General features: G+C 35.9%; 1 protein-coding gene across 2 annotated transcripts in view; it reads right to left on the minus strand.

Annotated features, from left to right (window-relative positions):
- Window positions 1-15,582, minus strand: part of MCC (MCC regulator of Wnt signaling pathway) — a 379,018-nt gene that overhangs the window by 362,956 nt on the left and 480 nt on the right. The window lies entirely within an intron of this gene.

Raw genomic sequence — 15,582 nt, forward strand, 5'->3', positions numbered from 1 at the left:
ATTGGTTATACAGGTCTGAGGCTCAGAAGAGAAGCCTGTGCTGGACATTTACTATGGGAGTCATTGGCATCTACAAAGGCAACTGAAGATGAAGCATAAATATGAGAGATGAAACATAAATGTCTAGAAAGAATATATGGGGTTAAAAGAAGAATGGGCAAAAGTTAATGCCTTGAGAAATTGTGACACCCAATTGCTAGGAAGAAGAGATGAGCCTGCAAATGAATATAAAAGGAGGACCCAGACAGGCGGGAGAAAAGCAAGACTTCTGTGGGAGCCAGGTAACGAGGGGGCTGCACGAGGCAGGCAATGGTCAACGCAATAGATTGCCGAGAGGCCATCCAGATGAGGACTGAAAAATATCCATTTTATAATACTTGCTGACAAAATGGTCACTAGTGACCTTAACACTGTTTCAATGGAGTGATAGAACGGATTGATGAGAGTGATAGATACCAGTGTTGAGGGGCTTGAAGAGTTTATGAGAAGTAAGAAAATGGAGAAAGTAAGTACAGACAATCCTACAGAATCAAGCAGAAAACTTTCACTGAGACCAAAAGCCAAAGTCCTTGCAATAATCTATAAAGCTATAAAATCGGTCCCCCTCCCACTTCATCTTCTGCTTCTCTTCACTTCCTCATTCCAGCCACACTGATCTCTTTATTTGAATGCACCGGGTCCTGTCTCATGGCTTTTGCTGTTCCTTCAATTAGGAAACTTGTTCTTCCACATAAATAAATAGCTGCTCTCTAACTCTTGAGGTCTTCGCTCAAGAATTACATTCTCACTGAGGTCTCCCCTAACTACCCTATTTAATATTAAAATTAACCTCCCATATCTGGACTCACTGTCCTTTCCCTGTTTTGTGTGGTACTTCTCACCATCTGACAGATTATATTTGGTTTTTCTGTTTAACTATTTATCTCACACCATCACTCTCCAAAGAATATAAATTTCTTGAGGGCAGAGAATTTTGTTTATTTTGTTCAAGGCTGTATTCTCAGTGCTTAGAAGAGTGTCTATTATTTAGTAAGCACTCAATAAATGTGTTGAAAAATAAAATATTTGAACAAACATAATAAATAGCCTTAATATAGTCAATCAATTATCAACTAGGAAAAAAGAGGTTTTTAAAAAAACTCTATTCATGACAGCAAGAAAATTTGGAGGGAAAGATGGAGAAACCAAACCGAACCAAAAATAAAGCATAAATATGAGGAAAACCACAAAGTGGCATAAAAAAAATGCAAGTAAATGTAGAAATATACAATCCCTCCTGTGAAAAACTGGCTTGCAGAGATAGCAATTCTTTCTATATTAATTTATAAATGTATTACAATTCCATTTAAAATTCAGTGCAATTTCTAAAGTTCTTTTAAGAGGAAAAACAAACACCTGAAAATAGCCAGGATGGGTTTTTCAGTTATGGAGAGACAATGAGCGAAGGCAATTCATATAAAACATTTAACCCTATTATAAAGCAACAATATTAAAACAAGAAGAGACAGATCACTTAAAAAATGTAGGATCTATAATCAGATGCACATATATATTTTTCAAAGTTAGTGTACAATACTGTGTGTATTTTCAGATCAAATGAGAAAGGATGGATTTATGAAATGGGATTAGGACAACTGACTAATCACTTGAGGGAAAAACCATATAAATCATATATACATCAATTTCAGAAGGATTATATATTTTATTACAAAATAAACCCATAAGATAGCCAAAAAGAAAATAATGTCGATATTTATCTACTGAGCTCAATAGATAGAGCCTTACATGTGTAAAAGTAAACGAACAAAAGTAAAAGACAGACTTAGCTACATAAATATTTAAAACTTCCACTTTGCAAAAGATCACAAACAAATTTAAAAATAAAGCAAAAAAATTGGGAAAACATTTGCAACCTGTCAAAAGATTGTTACACTCGTGAAATTTATAATCTGGTAGAGGAAAGAACTTAAATAGAAATTACTATAATACAAATAATGATTGGGTAAATTCCCTCATTTTTATTCTATTATTACTTTAAAATGTTAGTTTACTGTGAATACGTACTCAGGAACCACAGTGGAAGAGCCTAAAAACGTGGACTATAAAATATAAATTTGAAAATCTTCTCTTTCTAAACCTTTATATACCCTGAAAGTGTCAGGATAGAACTGTGTGGGCCACTGCCTATCAACTTTTTAACAGCAACTAGAATACAAAATTAAGAGTAGTTTTTTAAGTTCACTTCATCTTATAACCTTTACTCAGGAACTGAGAAATGCTTTTGAAAATACTACTAATTACATGGTGTTAAAGGCTATTGGATGGTTACTACTAATACAGAGAAATTATAGATTCATCAGGGTGAGTTTATACAGTTGCCCAGTAGAAACTAATTTAAACAGTATTCCTTTCCATAAAAATACGGTACCACCAAAATTGTGAGCTGGTACCTAGATTTCATAAAATCAAAGTATTTCAGTCCTGAAAAAGATGTTAAAATTATTTTAGAAAAGAAGAAACTGATTGGAGAGGTTTGTATGGCTTGCCTAAAGTCACATGACTAGTTGGTAGAGGAGCACGGAACACCCATCACACTGGTATTTTAGATTAGGTAAAATGCCCACGATACATATCTTCAAATATAAATTCCTCCACTTCTAAGCTGGACAAAACCTGATAAAATTTTTTCTAAACATTTTAAAATACTTGAAATTACCAATACTTAATGCATAAGTTTATTTGTTTGATCAATATTTACTAAGTTTCTGTTATGTACATGTTGGACTCCGAGGTTACGAAGACAAAAAGACAAGCAAAGTATAGTCTCTGCCTTGAGTGTGGGGAGAAAGGAAATGGAAACAGTGAGAATATCAAATGTGAAGAGTGCTGGCCTACAACCGTGTGTTAAGTACTGAGGCATCAGGAAAGTCTCTGGAGAGAAAGAGATGCATGGGGACTGAATCTAGAAAAAATGAGAAATTGCTCACCTGGCAGACAAGGGAGACAGAAGGGCACTTACAGAAGGAACTGCATGTGGCAAAGCACTGATGTTTGGAACAGCGGGCATACTGGAGGGTGGAGTGTGAGAGATAATACCGGAACGGAGGGTAGTCACTGTGCCAGATGGGCGAGGGCCCTCAATTAAATGCCCCTAGCAGGAGTCTGAACTTATCTGTAAGGAACAGGCAAGTGTTGAAGGATATGAAGAAGAGCTGCCTACTCCATTTTGGGTTATAGAAAGATGACGTCAGTGCTCACGTACAGTATCCTGGAAAGGACAAGCCTACAAGCTAGGGCACTAGGACAATAATTCTGGTTAGAGATGAAGGAACTCAGGAAAGCAACAAGGGGGTGGGGATGAATAGCATTGATTTCACCCTTTGCTTATAATGAATATTAAACTGTCAACAGATTTTAAGAAGAGTAAATACTTTCCCAATAATATTCTCACAGTGATTTTCATCCTGTTCATTGTGAAATACACTCAGGTTAAGGCTCTACATAGTACATAAAATTATCTATTGTTTAAAAGTTCAGCATGTACAAATTTGCCTAATTGTATTAACCTCTAATGTAGAATATTCTGCTAAGCTTGATATTTCTCAAAAAGGAGTTCCAAATGTTTGTAAATAAGTGAAAATTTCTAACATTTAAAGGAAATGTAGCCATATTTTTACAAAAAATGCCCTCTTTCACCACTCCTATGTTCTTACTTCCTTCATCTGTACCACAAATTTGTACATGCTGAACTTTTAAACAACAGACAATAGGTGTCTTAACCAATGGCACTTGCCATAATGTTGAATAGATGCTCAATTAACACCAACGTCAAGTCTAAGATGTGTTTTCAAGTATGTTCTACATCACTGATGTGAATGTTTAAAAAAAAACAAATAGTTTTACGACTAAATATTCAACCTAGGACTACACTTGAATTCAGCTAACAACTGTCATATAAGACAAACACATTAATGCTTATTGGCCAGTCTAGAAATTTGTTCCATTTCCATTTTCATTTTGTTAGGTAACAGGAATCCAAATGTCCAAATGTTTGAACAATGGTCCAGAGCATCCTTCTGCCTACTCAACCTTTTTTTCTCTCATCAATTAGTCATCAGTAATCAATGGCATGAATTTAGTAATTACTCATTTACATATTTAAACTGACATTTTGAAATGACAATGAGAAGCTGACAATTAACTGTTCTCTAAGGAAATGCCCTTTCTCTCCATATGGTTTCTATTCTGGGACTAACACTTAAAGAGATTTTCAATTTACTGAACAACAGAGAGTCTCCCCAGCTGAGACCCCCATGTAACTTCATTTAGAATGCAAATGCCTCACCTTCTGTACCAAGAATCTAAATGCCATTCCCATTTATGTTAGGAAGCCAGTTATAAAATGAAAATTCATCCGCACTATAGACCTTGCGTAAATTCTACAATAAAGAACGTTAGGCTTTGGAAGAAAATAAGTTTTCTTGTGTTAGCTTGGCAGCATATATGGTGGAAAAGGTCCTTAAATAAGGGGCTCCGATTCATCCTTTCCCTCAGAAGCTATATTATCTTGGCTCCTTGTCTTAAAATAGAGATATTAATTCCTGTTGCAAGGATTACATGAGACCATGTATGGACTAACTGATTATAAACTTTAAAGGCTTCTATAAACATATGGAATTATTACTTTAGATGTTCACTAATATGCTGATTCAAAATATAAAGACTGTAAAATGGATTAAAGATGTGGGCTAGAGGAAAAAACAAAAATACCCTGAAAAATATATAGTTATTAAAAATACATGTGAACAAACTGATTTACAGATTCAACACAATTTTTCAAAAATCTCGGCAGCCTGTTTTGAAGAAATTGACAAGTTTATCCTAAAATCTGTATGGGAACTCAAGGGACTGAGAACAGCCAAACTTTTTTTTTTTTCTTTTTAAAGAACTAAGTTGGAGGATTCACACTTCCCGATTTCAAAACTTATAACAAGGCAACAGTAATCAAGAGAGTTTGGTACTGGAATAAAAATAGGTATACATATCAAAAAAAATAATTCAAAGTCCAGAAATAAACTCTTACATTTTTGGTCAATTCATATTTGATAAAGATGTCAAGAAAATGAAAAAAGAATAGTCTTTTCAACAATGTTGCTGGGACAACTAGATATCCACATGCAAAAGAATGAATTCGGACCCTTTCTTCACACCATATACAAAAATTTAACTCAAAATGGATCACAGATCTATATGTAAGAACAAAAACTATAAAAATCATAGAAGAAAACAGGAGTAAATCTTTGTGACCTTGGATTAGGCAAAGTCTTCTTGGATATGCCACCAAAACACAAGTAACAAAAGGTCATATAATGTATGATTCGATTTATACGAAATGTCCATAATAGGCAGATAGACAGTAGATTAATGGTTGCCTAGGCCTGAGGAGGTCAAGAGAAAATGGGAGATGACTGCTACAGTGTATAGGGTTTCATTTTGATGTAATGAAAATATTCTAAAATTGATTATGATGATGGTTGCACACGCTATGAATATACTAAAAACCATTGAATTGTACACTTTCTTTTTTAGATTTTTTTAATTGTACACGTTAAGTGGGCAAATTGTATGGTATGCAAGTTATATTTCAATAAAGTTGTTAAAAAATAACTTGAAGAAATAAATAGGAACAGCAGCATCACATAATGGTCAAGACCCTTATTTGAGAACCAGAGATATGAACTGAAGTTCAGGTCTTACTACCATTAACTGTGGAATCTTGAGCAAATAGCAATATCTCTGAGCCTGTTTTTCTCATTTTTAATTTGTGTGTAACAATAATTCCTTTTTCAAAGGGGCTATTGTGAGTATTAACTAAGGTCATACATATATATATATATATATATATATATATATATATATATATATATATATAAAGCGCTTGCTTAGCACAGAGCCTAGAACACTATAACTAATCAATAAAGCTAGTTATTAAAAGGTATGTGGGCCTAGACTGTAGGTAGTAGCTTAAAAACAATAAGCTGGTTGAGGTATCGCTGTAAATGTTGTTATAAAATTATTTATACATAAACTTAATAAACTTAATAAACAGAGTGCCTACTTATAGGCTTACTTTGGGACACTCAGTAAAAACAGAAATCAGGAATCCATTTCAGATTATTATAGAATCTCAGAGACTGGATTTATCTTCCTACTTAAAACAATAAGAAAACCAGACAAGATATATGAAACAATGATTTCCAGACAGTACACATATTGGACAGCACAAGACCACGAGTAAAAGGGAAACTATTGTAAGCTAGCAAAGCGAGCCTACAATGATACCAACTTACTACCTGAAGGCAGTTTGCGGGCTACAGAACAGGAGGAAGAGTCCAAACAGCACCCAGTGGTCTCACTGAGTTGAGGAGACAGAGAACAAAGTTCAGGGAAGTCAAGGTGGATATAATTTGTGGTGCAGAGTGAAGAAGAAGGAATGTCTCAGAGAGAGAGCTCCAGATATCTGTACAGGCTAAATTAGCCCTAGACTAAAGGCTTCTTTGGTCCTTCCTAACAAAGCTTAAAGTCAAGCTTCCAAAAGATCCAGAGTAAAAGAATACAACAAAAGCCAACACCAAAAAAGTTAAAATGTTGGCACCCAATAGAAAATTACCAGGCATACGAAGAAGAAGAAACATGTCCCATTCCCAGGAGAAAAATCAATAATAGAAACAGATCAGGAAATGACAGGCAGAGATAATGGAATAGCAGACAAGGAAGTTAAGACAGCTATTATACTATATGCCATATATTCAAATGGAACCTCTAGAAGTGAAAAATACAGTATCTGAAGTATGACTGGGATTAATAGCAGCTTAGATACTACAGAAGAAAAGATCAGTGAATTTGAAGATATAACAATAGAAACTATCCAAAATGAAATACAGAGAGAAAAAAGATGGGAAAAAAAATTAACAGAGCCTCAGTAAGGGGTGAGCAAATATCAAGCAATCTAATACTTGGGAGTTGGAATCCCCAAGAGAAAGAAGAGAAAGAAGGTACAGAAAGGATGTTTAAAGAAATAATAGCTGACATTTTTCTAAATTTTGTAAAAACTTTAAATCTACAGATTTAAGAATTTCAACAAACTCTAAACAGAAGAAAGCATAGATGAGCATTTCATCACCCCACTTTATGGGTAAGGAAACTAAGACAGAGGCAGGGACTGGTATCAAATCACATAATGACTTAGTGGCAGAGCCTGTAGTGAACCCAACTTTCCTGACTCAGACCCAGTGCTCTTTCCACTATGCTGCAGATAAACAACATGATCTGACTTACTCTTTAATAAGTCGCCTGGCCGCTACATGCATGGCCTGTGTAAAAGGAGGATGAAGGAGGGAAGAGCAGAAATAGGCTATTATTTTAATAATCTCAGTGTGAGATGGGTGATAGTCTGGACTTGTGTGGTACTAGGGAAGGTGATGAGAAATAGGTAGACACAAGCTATATTTAAAGGCAGAATTGGTGGTTTTGCTGATGGATTGAGTGGACTGTTAGAAAAGAGAATACAAGACGACTTTATTTTTTGACTTGAGACTCCAGCAAAGGAGTAGTGATTTACAGTAATGGGAAAGCTCGGGAAGGAAGAGTTGGGGAGGGGAGTCAGGAATTTTATTTTGTACATGGTAAGTTTGAGGTACCTTCAGACATGCAAGGCAAGTTACTGCATATACCTGTCTGAAATTCAAGGGGGAAGTTGCAGTTAGAGACGTGGAAAGGTCATAAATGTGGTAGACAAATGACTCAATTTGGGGGAGCTCTAGGTTAGATGATCCTTAGAGGTCCTAAGATATGAAGAATTTGTGATTCAGTAATGTGGTGCCATGTTATCAGGCTGAGCATCTCTTCCCAGTGTCACACAGAGCCCTTCCCAACATTATGGTTTCTCTTGCACTATTGCTTTGCCAGGCCTATCCACTTTGTACCCTTTGCTTCTGTAGTATCTATCTTGCGTGGCTACTATGAGTGTTAAATAAGCTATGTAAAATACCCAGTGAGCACTCAATAAATGTTAATTCTATCTAAGCTTCAGTACAGAATCCCATTTCTCAAAACTAATGCAATTCAATTGTACGTGAATGTTCATAGTGCCTCAATTCATAATAGCCTCAAACTAGAAACAAACCAAATGTCCATCCACAAAATGAATGGATAAAAAAATTATGGTACATCCATGATGGAATGTCAGTCAGGAATAAAAAGAAAGGAACTGCTAATATATGTAACAGTATGCATGGATCTCACAAGCTCAAAAAAAGCCAGACACAAAATAGTACATGAAGTATAATTCCATTTATATGAAATACTGAAACACAAATCTAATCCGTAGTGACAGAAAGCAGATCAGTAATTATAGGGGCTGGAATCAAAGGAGAGATTGACCAGGAAGGGGAACAGGAAATGTTTGGGTTATGAAAATAAATTTTGATTGTAGTGTTGGTTATAGGGGTATATAAATGTATCAAAACTCATTGAAATATACATTTTAAATGGGTTCATTTTATTATATGTCAGTAATCAGGGAATACTGTATATCTGAGTTAGCTCTTCTGGGTGACTGGGTACCAAATTTGTCACATTCAGAATTCTCCCCCTCATATTAATTTTAATGTTTTTTCTTTTCCTCTTCTCTTAGGTTCAGTTTGTTTTTCTGAGTGACATTATGATCTAATTGTAGCTTTGAGGCTTTCAGTATTATTCAGTTTCTTTGAAGTTTGGCTTTGGTTATCCTATTCTTTGAATCTCATGAAAAGCTCTTTTAGAAATTGTGTTCCAGAATTATCACCTCTAAGAATAACCCTTATGTCATAAGAACTACTTGGCCATGAGACAAGGAATTTAGAGGTCATAGTCTTTTTATCCCATTTACCTTTTGTTTAAGTGGCTCCTCTAACCCTTTAGAAGCCAAATGACTCCTCTCTCTAGCCTCCTCAAGTGGATTTCTGCTACCACTGACCAGGGCAAAAATAGTAGAGTATGTATAATATGTAAACCTGTAGTTCTTTAGTTAAATACACTACAGTATTCTCCATTCAACCTGAAAATATTTTTTGTTGTAGTAGTTGTTATTATTTAGAAAAGATTGAGTAAAATGTTTACCAAGCAATTCTAGGTCACGCATTCACTAATAATTCCTGTCTGGACCTGTTCTTTAATAATACAGTACTTGGAACAATGTATGTGTTTATTCTAGCACTAGATATCATATTTCGAAATTTCTGAGATGCACAGCTTAACATTGTGAAATCTGAATGTTTCTTACAATTCTGTTGGTCTAGTGATGACATAGATATCATTGCTTGTGTGGTGTGAATTAGGTTGTTATGCCTGGTAATATGACAAATAATTGCAACTCTCAATGCTTCCTTAAGATTACAAGTCCTGGTTATTGTCTGAGAACCTTCCATCAACACTTTCTGTAAGACTAGAAGTACCAACATCAATACGTGCAGAAAGATGTCAGCGTCTTAGAAGAAAATCCTGCAGCAAGTAGTGGAGCCTCCTTGAAAGAAACGCTGCATGCCTGAATATTCTGATGCCACAGAGACTGTAGTGAAACATGGCATCAATACTCCAAATCAAAAATGATTTAGAAGACTCGGACTTTAAATCTGAAGAAGTTTTAGGATTATTTTGAACAACGTAATTAGCTATTTTCCTTTTCTATATATGCACAATAGTGAAATATGATTTAAAAAATCTATGACTAAAAAAGATTAAAGGAGACCTTTCTTTTTTATTTACTTTTTAATTAAAGTTTATTGGGATGACAATTGTTAGAAAAGTTACATAGATTTCAGGTGTACAATTCTGTATTACATCATCTATAAATCATATTGTGTGTTCACCACCCAGAGGACCTTTCAATAAGAATAAAATAAGAAAATTTAATTGATGAGATGTTTGATTGATACATAAAATAATGATGTGTCCCAATCTGTGGCATCTCAGATTTAATTCTAAAACAAATAATTGGAAATAACCTAAATGTCCAACAATAGCAGAATAATTAATTAATTAATTAAAATAAATAATGGGATATTATAATCACAAATCACATTTTCCAATCTTTTTTGTGTGTGACAGTTCTATTGAGATATATAATCCATTTATAATAAAATTCACCCATGTAAAGTGTACAATCCAATGGTTTTTAGTATATTCATAGAGTTGTGCAACTATCACTGTAATTAACGTTGGAAGATTTTCCTCATCTCAAAAAGAAATCCTGCACTCTTTAGTTATCATCCTTCAACCTCTTCCCCTATTACCTCCAGCCTTATGCAACCACTAGTGTACTTTTTATCTCTATAAGTTTGTATATTCCGGACATTTCATATAAATGAACTCATGTAATATCTCCAATTTTTTGACTGTCTTCTTTCACTTTGCATAATGCTTTCGAGGTTCATCCATGTTGTAGCATGTTTCAGTACTCCATTCTTTTTTATGACTGCTAAATATTCCATTGTGTGGATATAGCACATTTTGTTTATTCATTCATTAGTTGATAGACGTTTGGGTTGTTTGTACATTTTAACTATTAGAATAATGCTGCCATGAACATTCATGCACAAGTTTGTGTGAAAACATATGTTTTCAGTTCTCTTGTCCATATACTTAGGAGTAGAATTGCTGGATCATATGGTTAATTCTATGATTAAGTCTATAAGGAAGTAGTAGGCATTTTCTAGAGTGGCTGCACTATTTCACATTCCTACCAGCAGTATATGAGGTTTTGATTTCTCCACATCCTTGTCAACACTTGCTATTTTCTGACTTTTTAATTATAGTCATCCTACAGGGGATAAAGTGTTGTCTTCTTGTAGTTTTGATTTGCACTTCCCTAATGGCTAATATGTTAAACTCTTTTTATGTGCTTATTGGCTCTGTAGATTTTCTTTGGAGAAAAATCTATTCAGATCCTATGTCCATTTTTAAATTGGGTTATTTATCTTTTTTTTTTAATTGAGTTGTAAGGCTTCTTTATAGATATAATTTAGATACAAATCCCTTATCAAATATATGATTTGCAAATATTTTTCTCCAATTCTTTGGGTTGTCTTTCACTGTTTTGATAGTGTCCTTTGAAGCACAAGTTTAAAAAAAATTGATGAAGCCCAATTTACCTATTTTTCTATTACATCCTCTGTTTTGGTGTCCATTATAAGAATCTGTCGCTACACCCAAGGTAACAAAGAGTTTGTCCCAGGTTTTCTTCTAAGAGTGTAATTGTTTTAGCTCTTACATTTAAGCTTTGGGTCCATTTTGAATTAATTTTTGTATATGAGGAATGTAAGGAATATATACATTGTGTATATGAGGAACACATACATTTCTGTATGTGAGGAAAGTGTCCAACTTCATTCTTTTACATGTGGCTATCCAGTTGTCCCAATAGCATTTCTTGAAATGTCTTCTTTCCCCATTCCACCCTTGTCTTGGCACTTCTGTTGAAAATCAACTTACCATCACATGGCTTTGTTTTTAGACTCTCAGGTCTATTGCACTGATCTAGATGTCTATCCTTCTGCCGGTCCTCCACTGGCTTGATTACTGTTGCTTTGCAGTAAGTTTTGAAATAGGGACGTATGAATCCTCCAACTTTGTTATTCAAATGTTTTCAAGATTGTTTTGACGATTTTGGGTCCCTTAAATTTCCACATGAATTTTAGGATCAGATTGTCAATTTCTGCAAAAAATGACAGCTGGGATTCTAAGAAAGGTTGTTTTGAGTCTGTATATCAATTTGGAGGAGTATTGCCATCATAACAATATTAAATCTTCCTATTCATGAGCGTTGGATGTCTTTTCTTTTATCCAATCATTTTTAATATACTAGAAAAATGATACGATGCAGATGTATCACCAGGAAAACAAAAATGATGTTTCTTGGTATGGGATAATGGATGATTTTGATTTTATTTTTATACATTTCTGTATTTTCCAAATTTTCAATAAGAATATATTTTATATAACCAGAAAGCAGCTATTTTTAAAAGCAAATATTCTTTAGTAAAATATACTCATATTTAAAGTATTTCATAAACATGAAATATGCTTGACAATGAAAATGCTTAAGAGATTTGTCAGTATACATGAACATTCCACTGTTTATTCTTCATCATTTATTCATCAGAATTTACTGATTGCATGTTATATGTCAAATGCTACATGAGATCCTGACTGTACTGTTTTAACAAAAGAGACATGATTCCTGCCCTCATGAAGGCTACATCAGGTGGGGAAATGGCAATAAATGGGCAAACAAAGTAGTAAATAGAAATGCAATTACAAGTTGTAAAGAGTGCTTTGGAAGAAAGCTATTGGTACTAATGGTGGGGTACAGCAAACCCACCTTTGATATAGTGGTCAGGAAAGCTCCTCTAAGGCACCAACGTTTGAGCTGAGACTTGGTGACTAAATATAAATGTAAGCATTAGTTTTAGATATTTGCCAGAATGTTCAAGATAGTTTCTTAAACTTAAGGGTAAAAGCAGAAGCTTTAAAATACTATTTGTTAATTTTAACAAATAGAGTAACCCCACCATCTCCTATAACACCATAAATAGGGTCCAAAAATACGATACCATAAAATGTGGGATCAAGTCACTGAACAGTTAATGAAATGCACAGAAGAGCTTGCTGTGGTCCCACTGTGCAGCCCAAATCCTGCCGTGTTCAAGCTGTGGTTTGGCTCCACCTGATGGTATTTGTCTGCTCCAGCTTAAGCATCCATGGGAGGTGACTCTGGGTCCCTCTGGCAGACTGGGAATTTCTTGGCAGAAGCAGCTGTTCCAGAAATCTCCAGTTAGCTGATGCCCTTTTTGTCAGCCTGATGGGGAAGGTGGGCCAAGAGAATATTGAAGATTCAAAGCCCTACCTTTTACTTCCTTCTCCCTGAGATGGTGCACCCCGACATCTCCCTTTTTGGACTCAGTCTATCTTTCACTGATCCTTTCTCCAAACCTAAGATCTCTAGCCCACTCCTGTTTGAGAATGAGGGCTAAGCAAAGGACCAGAGCCAATAGAGTTGAATGTGCATTATTTATTACAGTATATGTTTTGATTTTTACTTCTTACCTAATATCCATTCCCTGTTTTTAGTAACAGAACTCTGATTTTGTTTAGGCGGCAATGTGACGAACTGACTTACAAACTTCCTTGAATTCTATTGCAAATACACATAGTAAGGTGATATAGTTTGACCAATAAGATGTCAATTAAGGGATTGGGGAAAACTCTGCTTTAATGATATAGGCACCACTGATTTCAGCTTCCTGTTTCAAATTCCTCCCTAGAACTTGGAGATGAGGCTGGAGATAAAGCAATCATTTTAAGACTGCAAGATAACCATGAGGATGAATGCTGCATGGGAAGAACAATGACGCACAGAGATAGAAGGAAGCTGGGCATTGACGCCATTGTGGAACAGCTGTCCCAGCCTGAGGGACCACCTTCAGATTTCTACTTAAGAAAGCCAACCCTTTTTTGACTGTGGTTAGATTTCTATAATTCTATACAGCCAAATGACATCCTAACAGATACAGCTGTGTACCATGAGCACAAAGTTAACATCTTTTGAAGAATCTGAGGTTCAGGGCGGTTTCATGTAGAAAGTACAACTCGCATGTTTAATAAAAGAGAAAATTCATAGCATTCCACACCATATCACCCAGTGGTCAGTCAAGTTCATTAAAGAGGGCTAGCACAGAGGAGCAACTTTGGAGAGGGAGTCATTTAATGCCACTTATTTTCATTAACCCCATACCAAATAAATATGTATTCCAGGTAAAACTGTGCTTGTTGTGTAAACATACTTCTAGAGAAGTTCCTTGGTGCTCCCTTTTAATAAGATTGCCATCCCTGAAATCCTCCTATATGGAAATTTTGTGACAGCATAACTTCCAGGGCAACTCTGCCCGCAGTTAAAATTATGGCTTAGGGTTCATTACTGCATATAACTTTCAACTTTGAAGCAGATATGTTAAAATGATGTGGTTCAAGGAATGATACAGTTTTTTCCACTTTTGCCCCAGCAGGTAGGTGTCTATACACAATGCCTTACCCTCCAACACAAAGTCCTCAAATTATGCTCCTTAAGGATAGATGCAGCCATCATTCAAAATAATATAAGCATTTGTACAGAAAGTCTAGTTCAGATAAGGCAAGATATTACTGGGACAGATTAGAGGAAGGGAGGGAGAGAATCCTGCTAATTTTCTATGTACACTCTTGCTCATGTGAATTACATTCTTTTTGCATCCTAACGTGAAGAGTATAGATTTTTATTATTGAAAATGAGGTAATGACCTTTCGAATAGGAAAACCACCACAACAAATCTAAACTATATGATGAAATTTTAAATCCCAGAACCAAAATAGGAAAAGACTTCCAGATAAAAATCTATGCGGTCAACTAGAGTTACATATATTTTTTCATTTCAGAACAGAATTACTTCGTAACATTTTCTGATATCTTTCTGATGTTTCCCAATGACACTTTAGAAAAGTAATAAAATTCAGCTAAGAAGTCTCATAATAGAGTCAAAAGTCCCAAATAAATTATTATTTTTCTAATGGTCAAATTTTTACATGTCAAATTACCTGTTTCATAGAGCTTTAAAAAAAATTCTTTTTTGGGGGTGGGGGCGTTCCCCACTCTTTTTTCCCGTCTAAGTAGGCAAGGACAATCATCAGGAGACAGCCTGGAATTTTCAGAGCTCTTTCGCATCACCAAGACAAAGGTGTAATACACAAAAATGTAATACACAGGTGTAATATACAACTTAGGCGGTCTACTTCCTTGAAGGCAATTCAAATTTCGGCGCATAAGGTCTTCAGCGACCTATGCCAACCTTTCATAGAAGCATATGGTAAAAGATTACGATTGCCGTCTTCACCATCAGTGTCTGCTAAATGATGAAAATTTGGGCAGACGTAATTATTTTGCCAAGACCTGCGGCTGGAAGCCGAAACACCGCCCCTGGAGGGGATCTGGAAGCAAACACTGCGAGGATTATAAGTGGTTGCGCAGAGGCGCGGGGAGACCCCTCTGGAGGCTCACCTGGCTAGCGCGCCGAGCCGGGGAAGGAGTAGGGTCTACATGCCAGACTCGCCTCTAAACCCCCAGTTTGCACCGGAGTGCTTCGTTCCCCTCAGGCTAATAGGTTTAAATCAGTACTGGTAGCAAACCACACCTCTTCTTTGGATTACTAAATTTGGAATGCAGGGACTCTGTGGCACGTGAAAGTTCTTCACAGCTTGTTTTCCTGTTCAACTCTGTCACTGCGAGAGTGAGAGAGCATCCCTCTCCTGATCCGGCTCCGGGGCTGTTCACCGAGCAGCCGGACAGATCGCTGCCCGGTGCCACAGTATCTTGACACCCAGGAGCCCGAGGCTGCAGGGCAGCCCCTCCTACCTGGGACAAGCGGCCAGAACCCGTTGCCCCACAGGCAGGAGCGCTCCGAGACCCAGGGGAAGACTCGCATCTTAACTAGCTATCTCCCAACGCCCAGACAA

This window comes from Rhinolophus sinicus, chromosome 3 (genome assembly GCF_057876585.1).
Source record: "Rhinolophus sinicus isolate RSI-liver-muscle chromosome 3, RSI-T2T, whole genome shotgun sequence".
NCBI classification, from domain to species: Eukaryota; Metazoa; Chordata; class Mammalia; order Chiroptera; family Rhinolophidae; genus Rhinolophus; species Rhinolophus sinicus.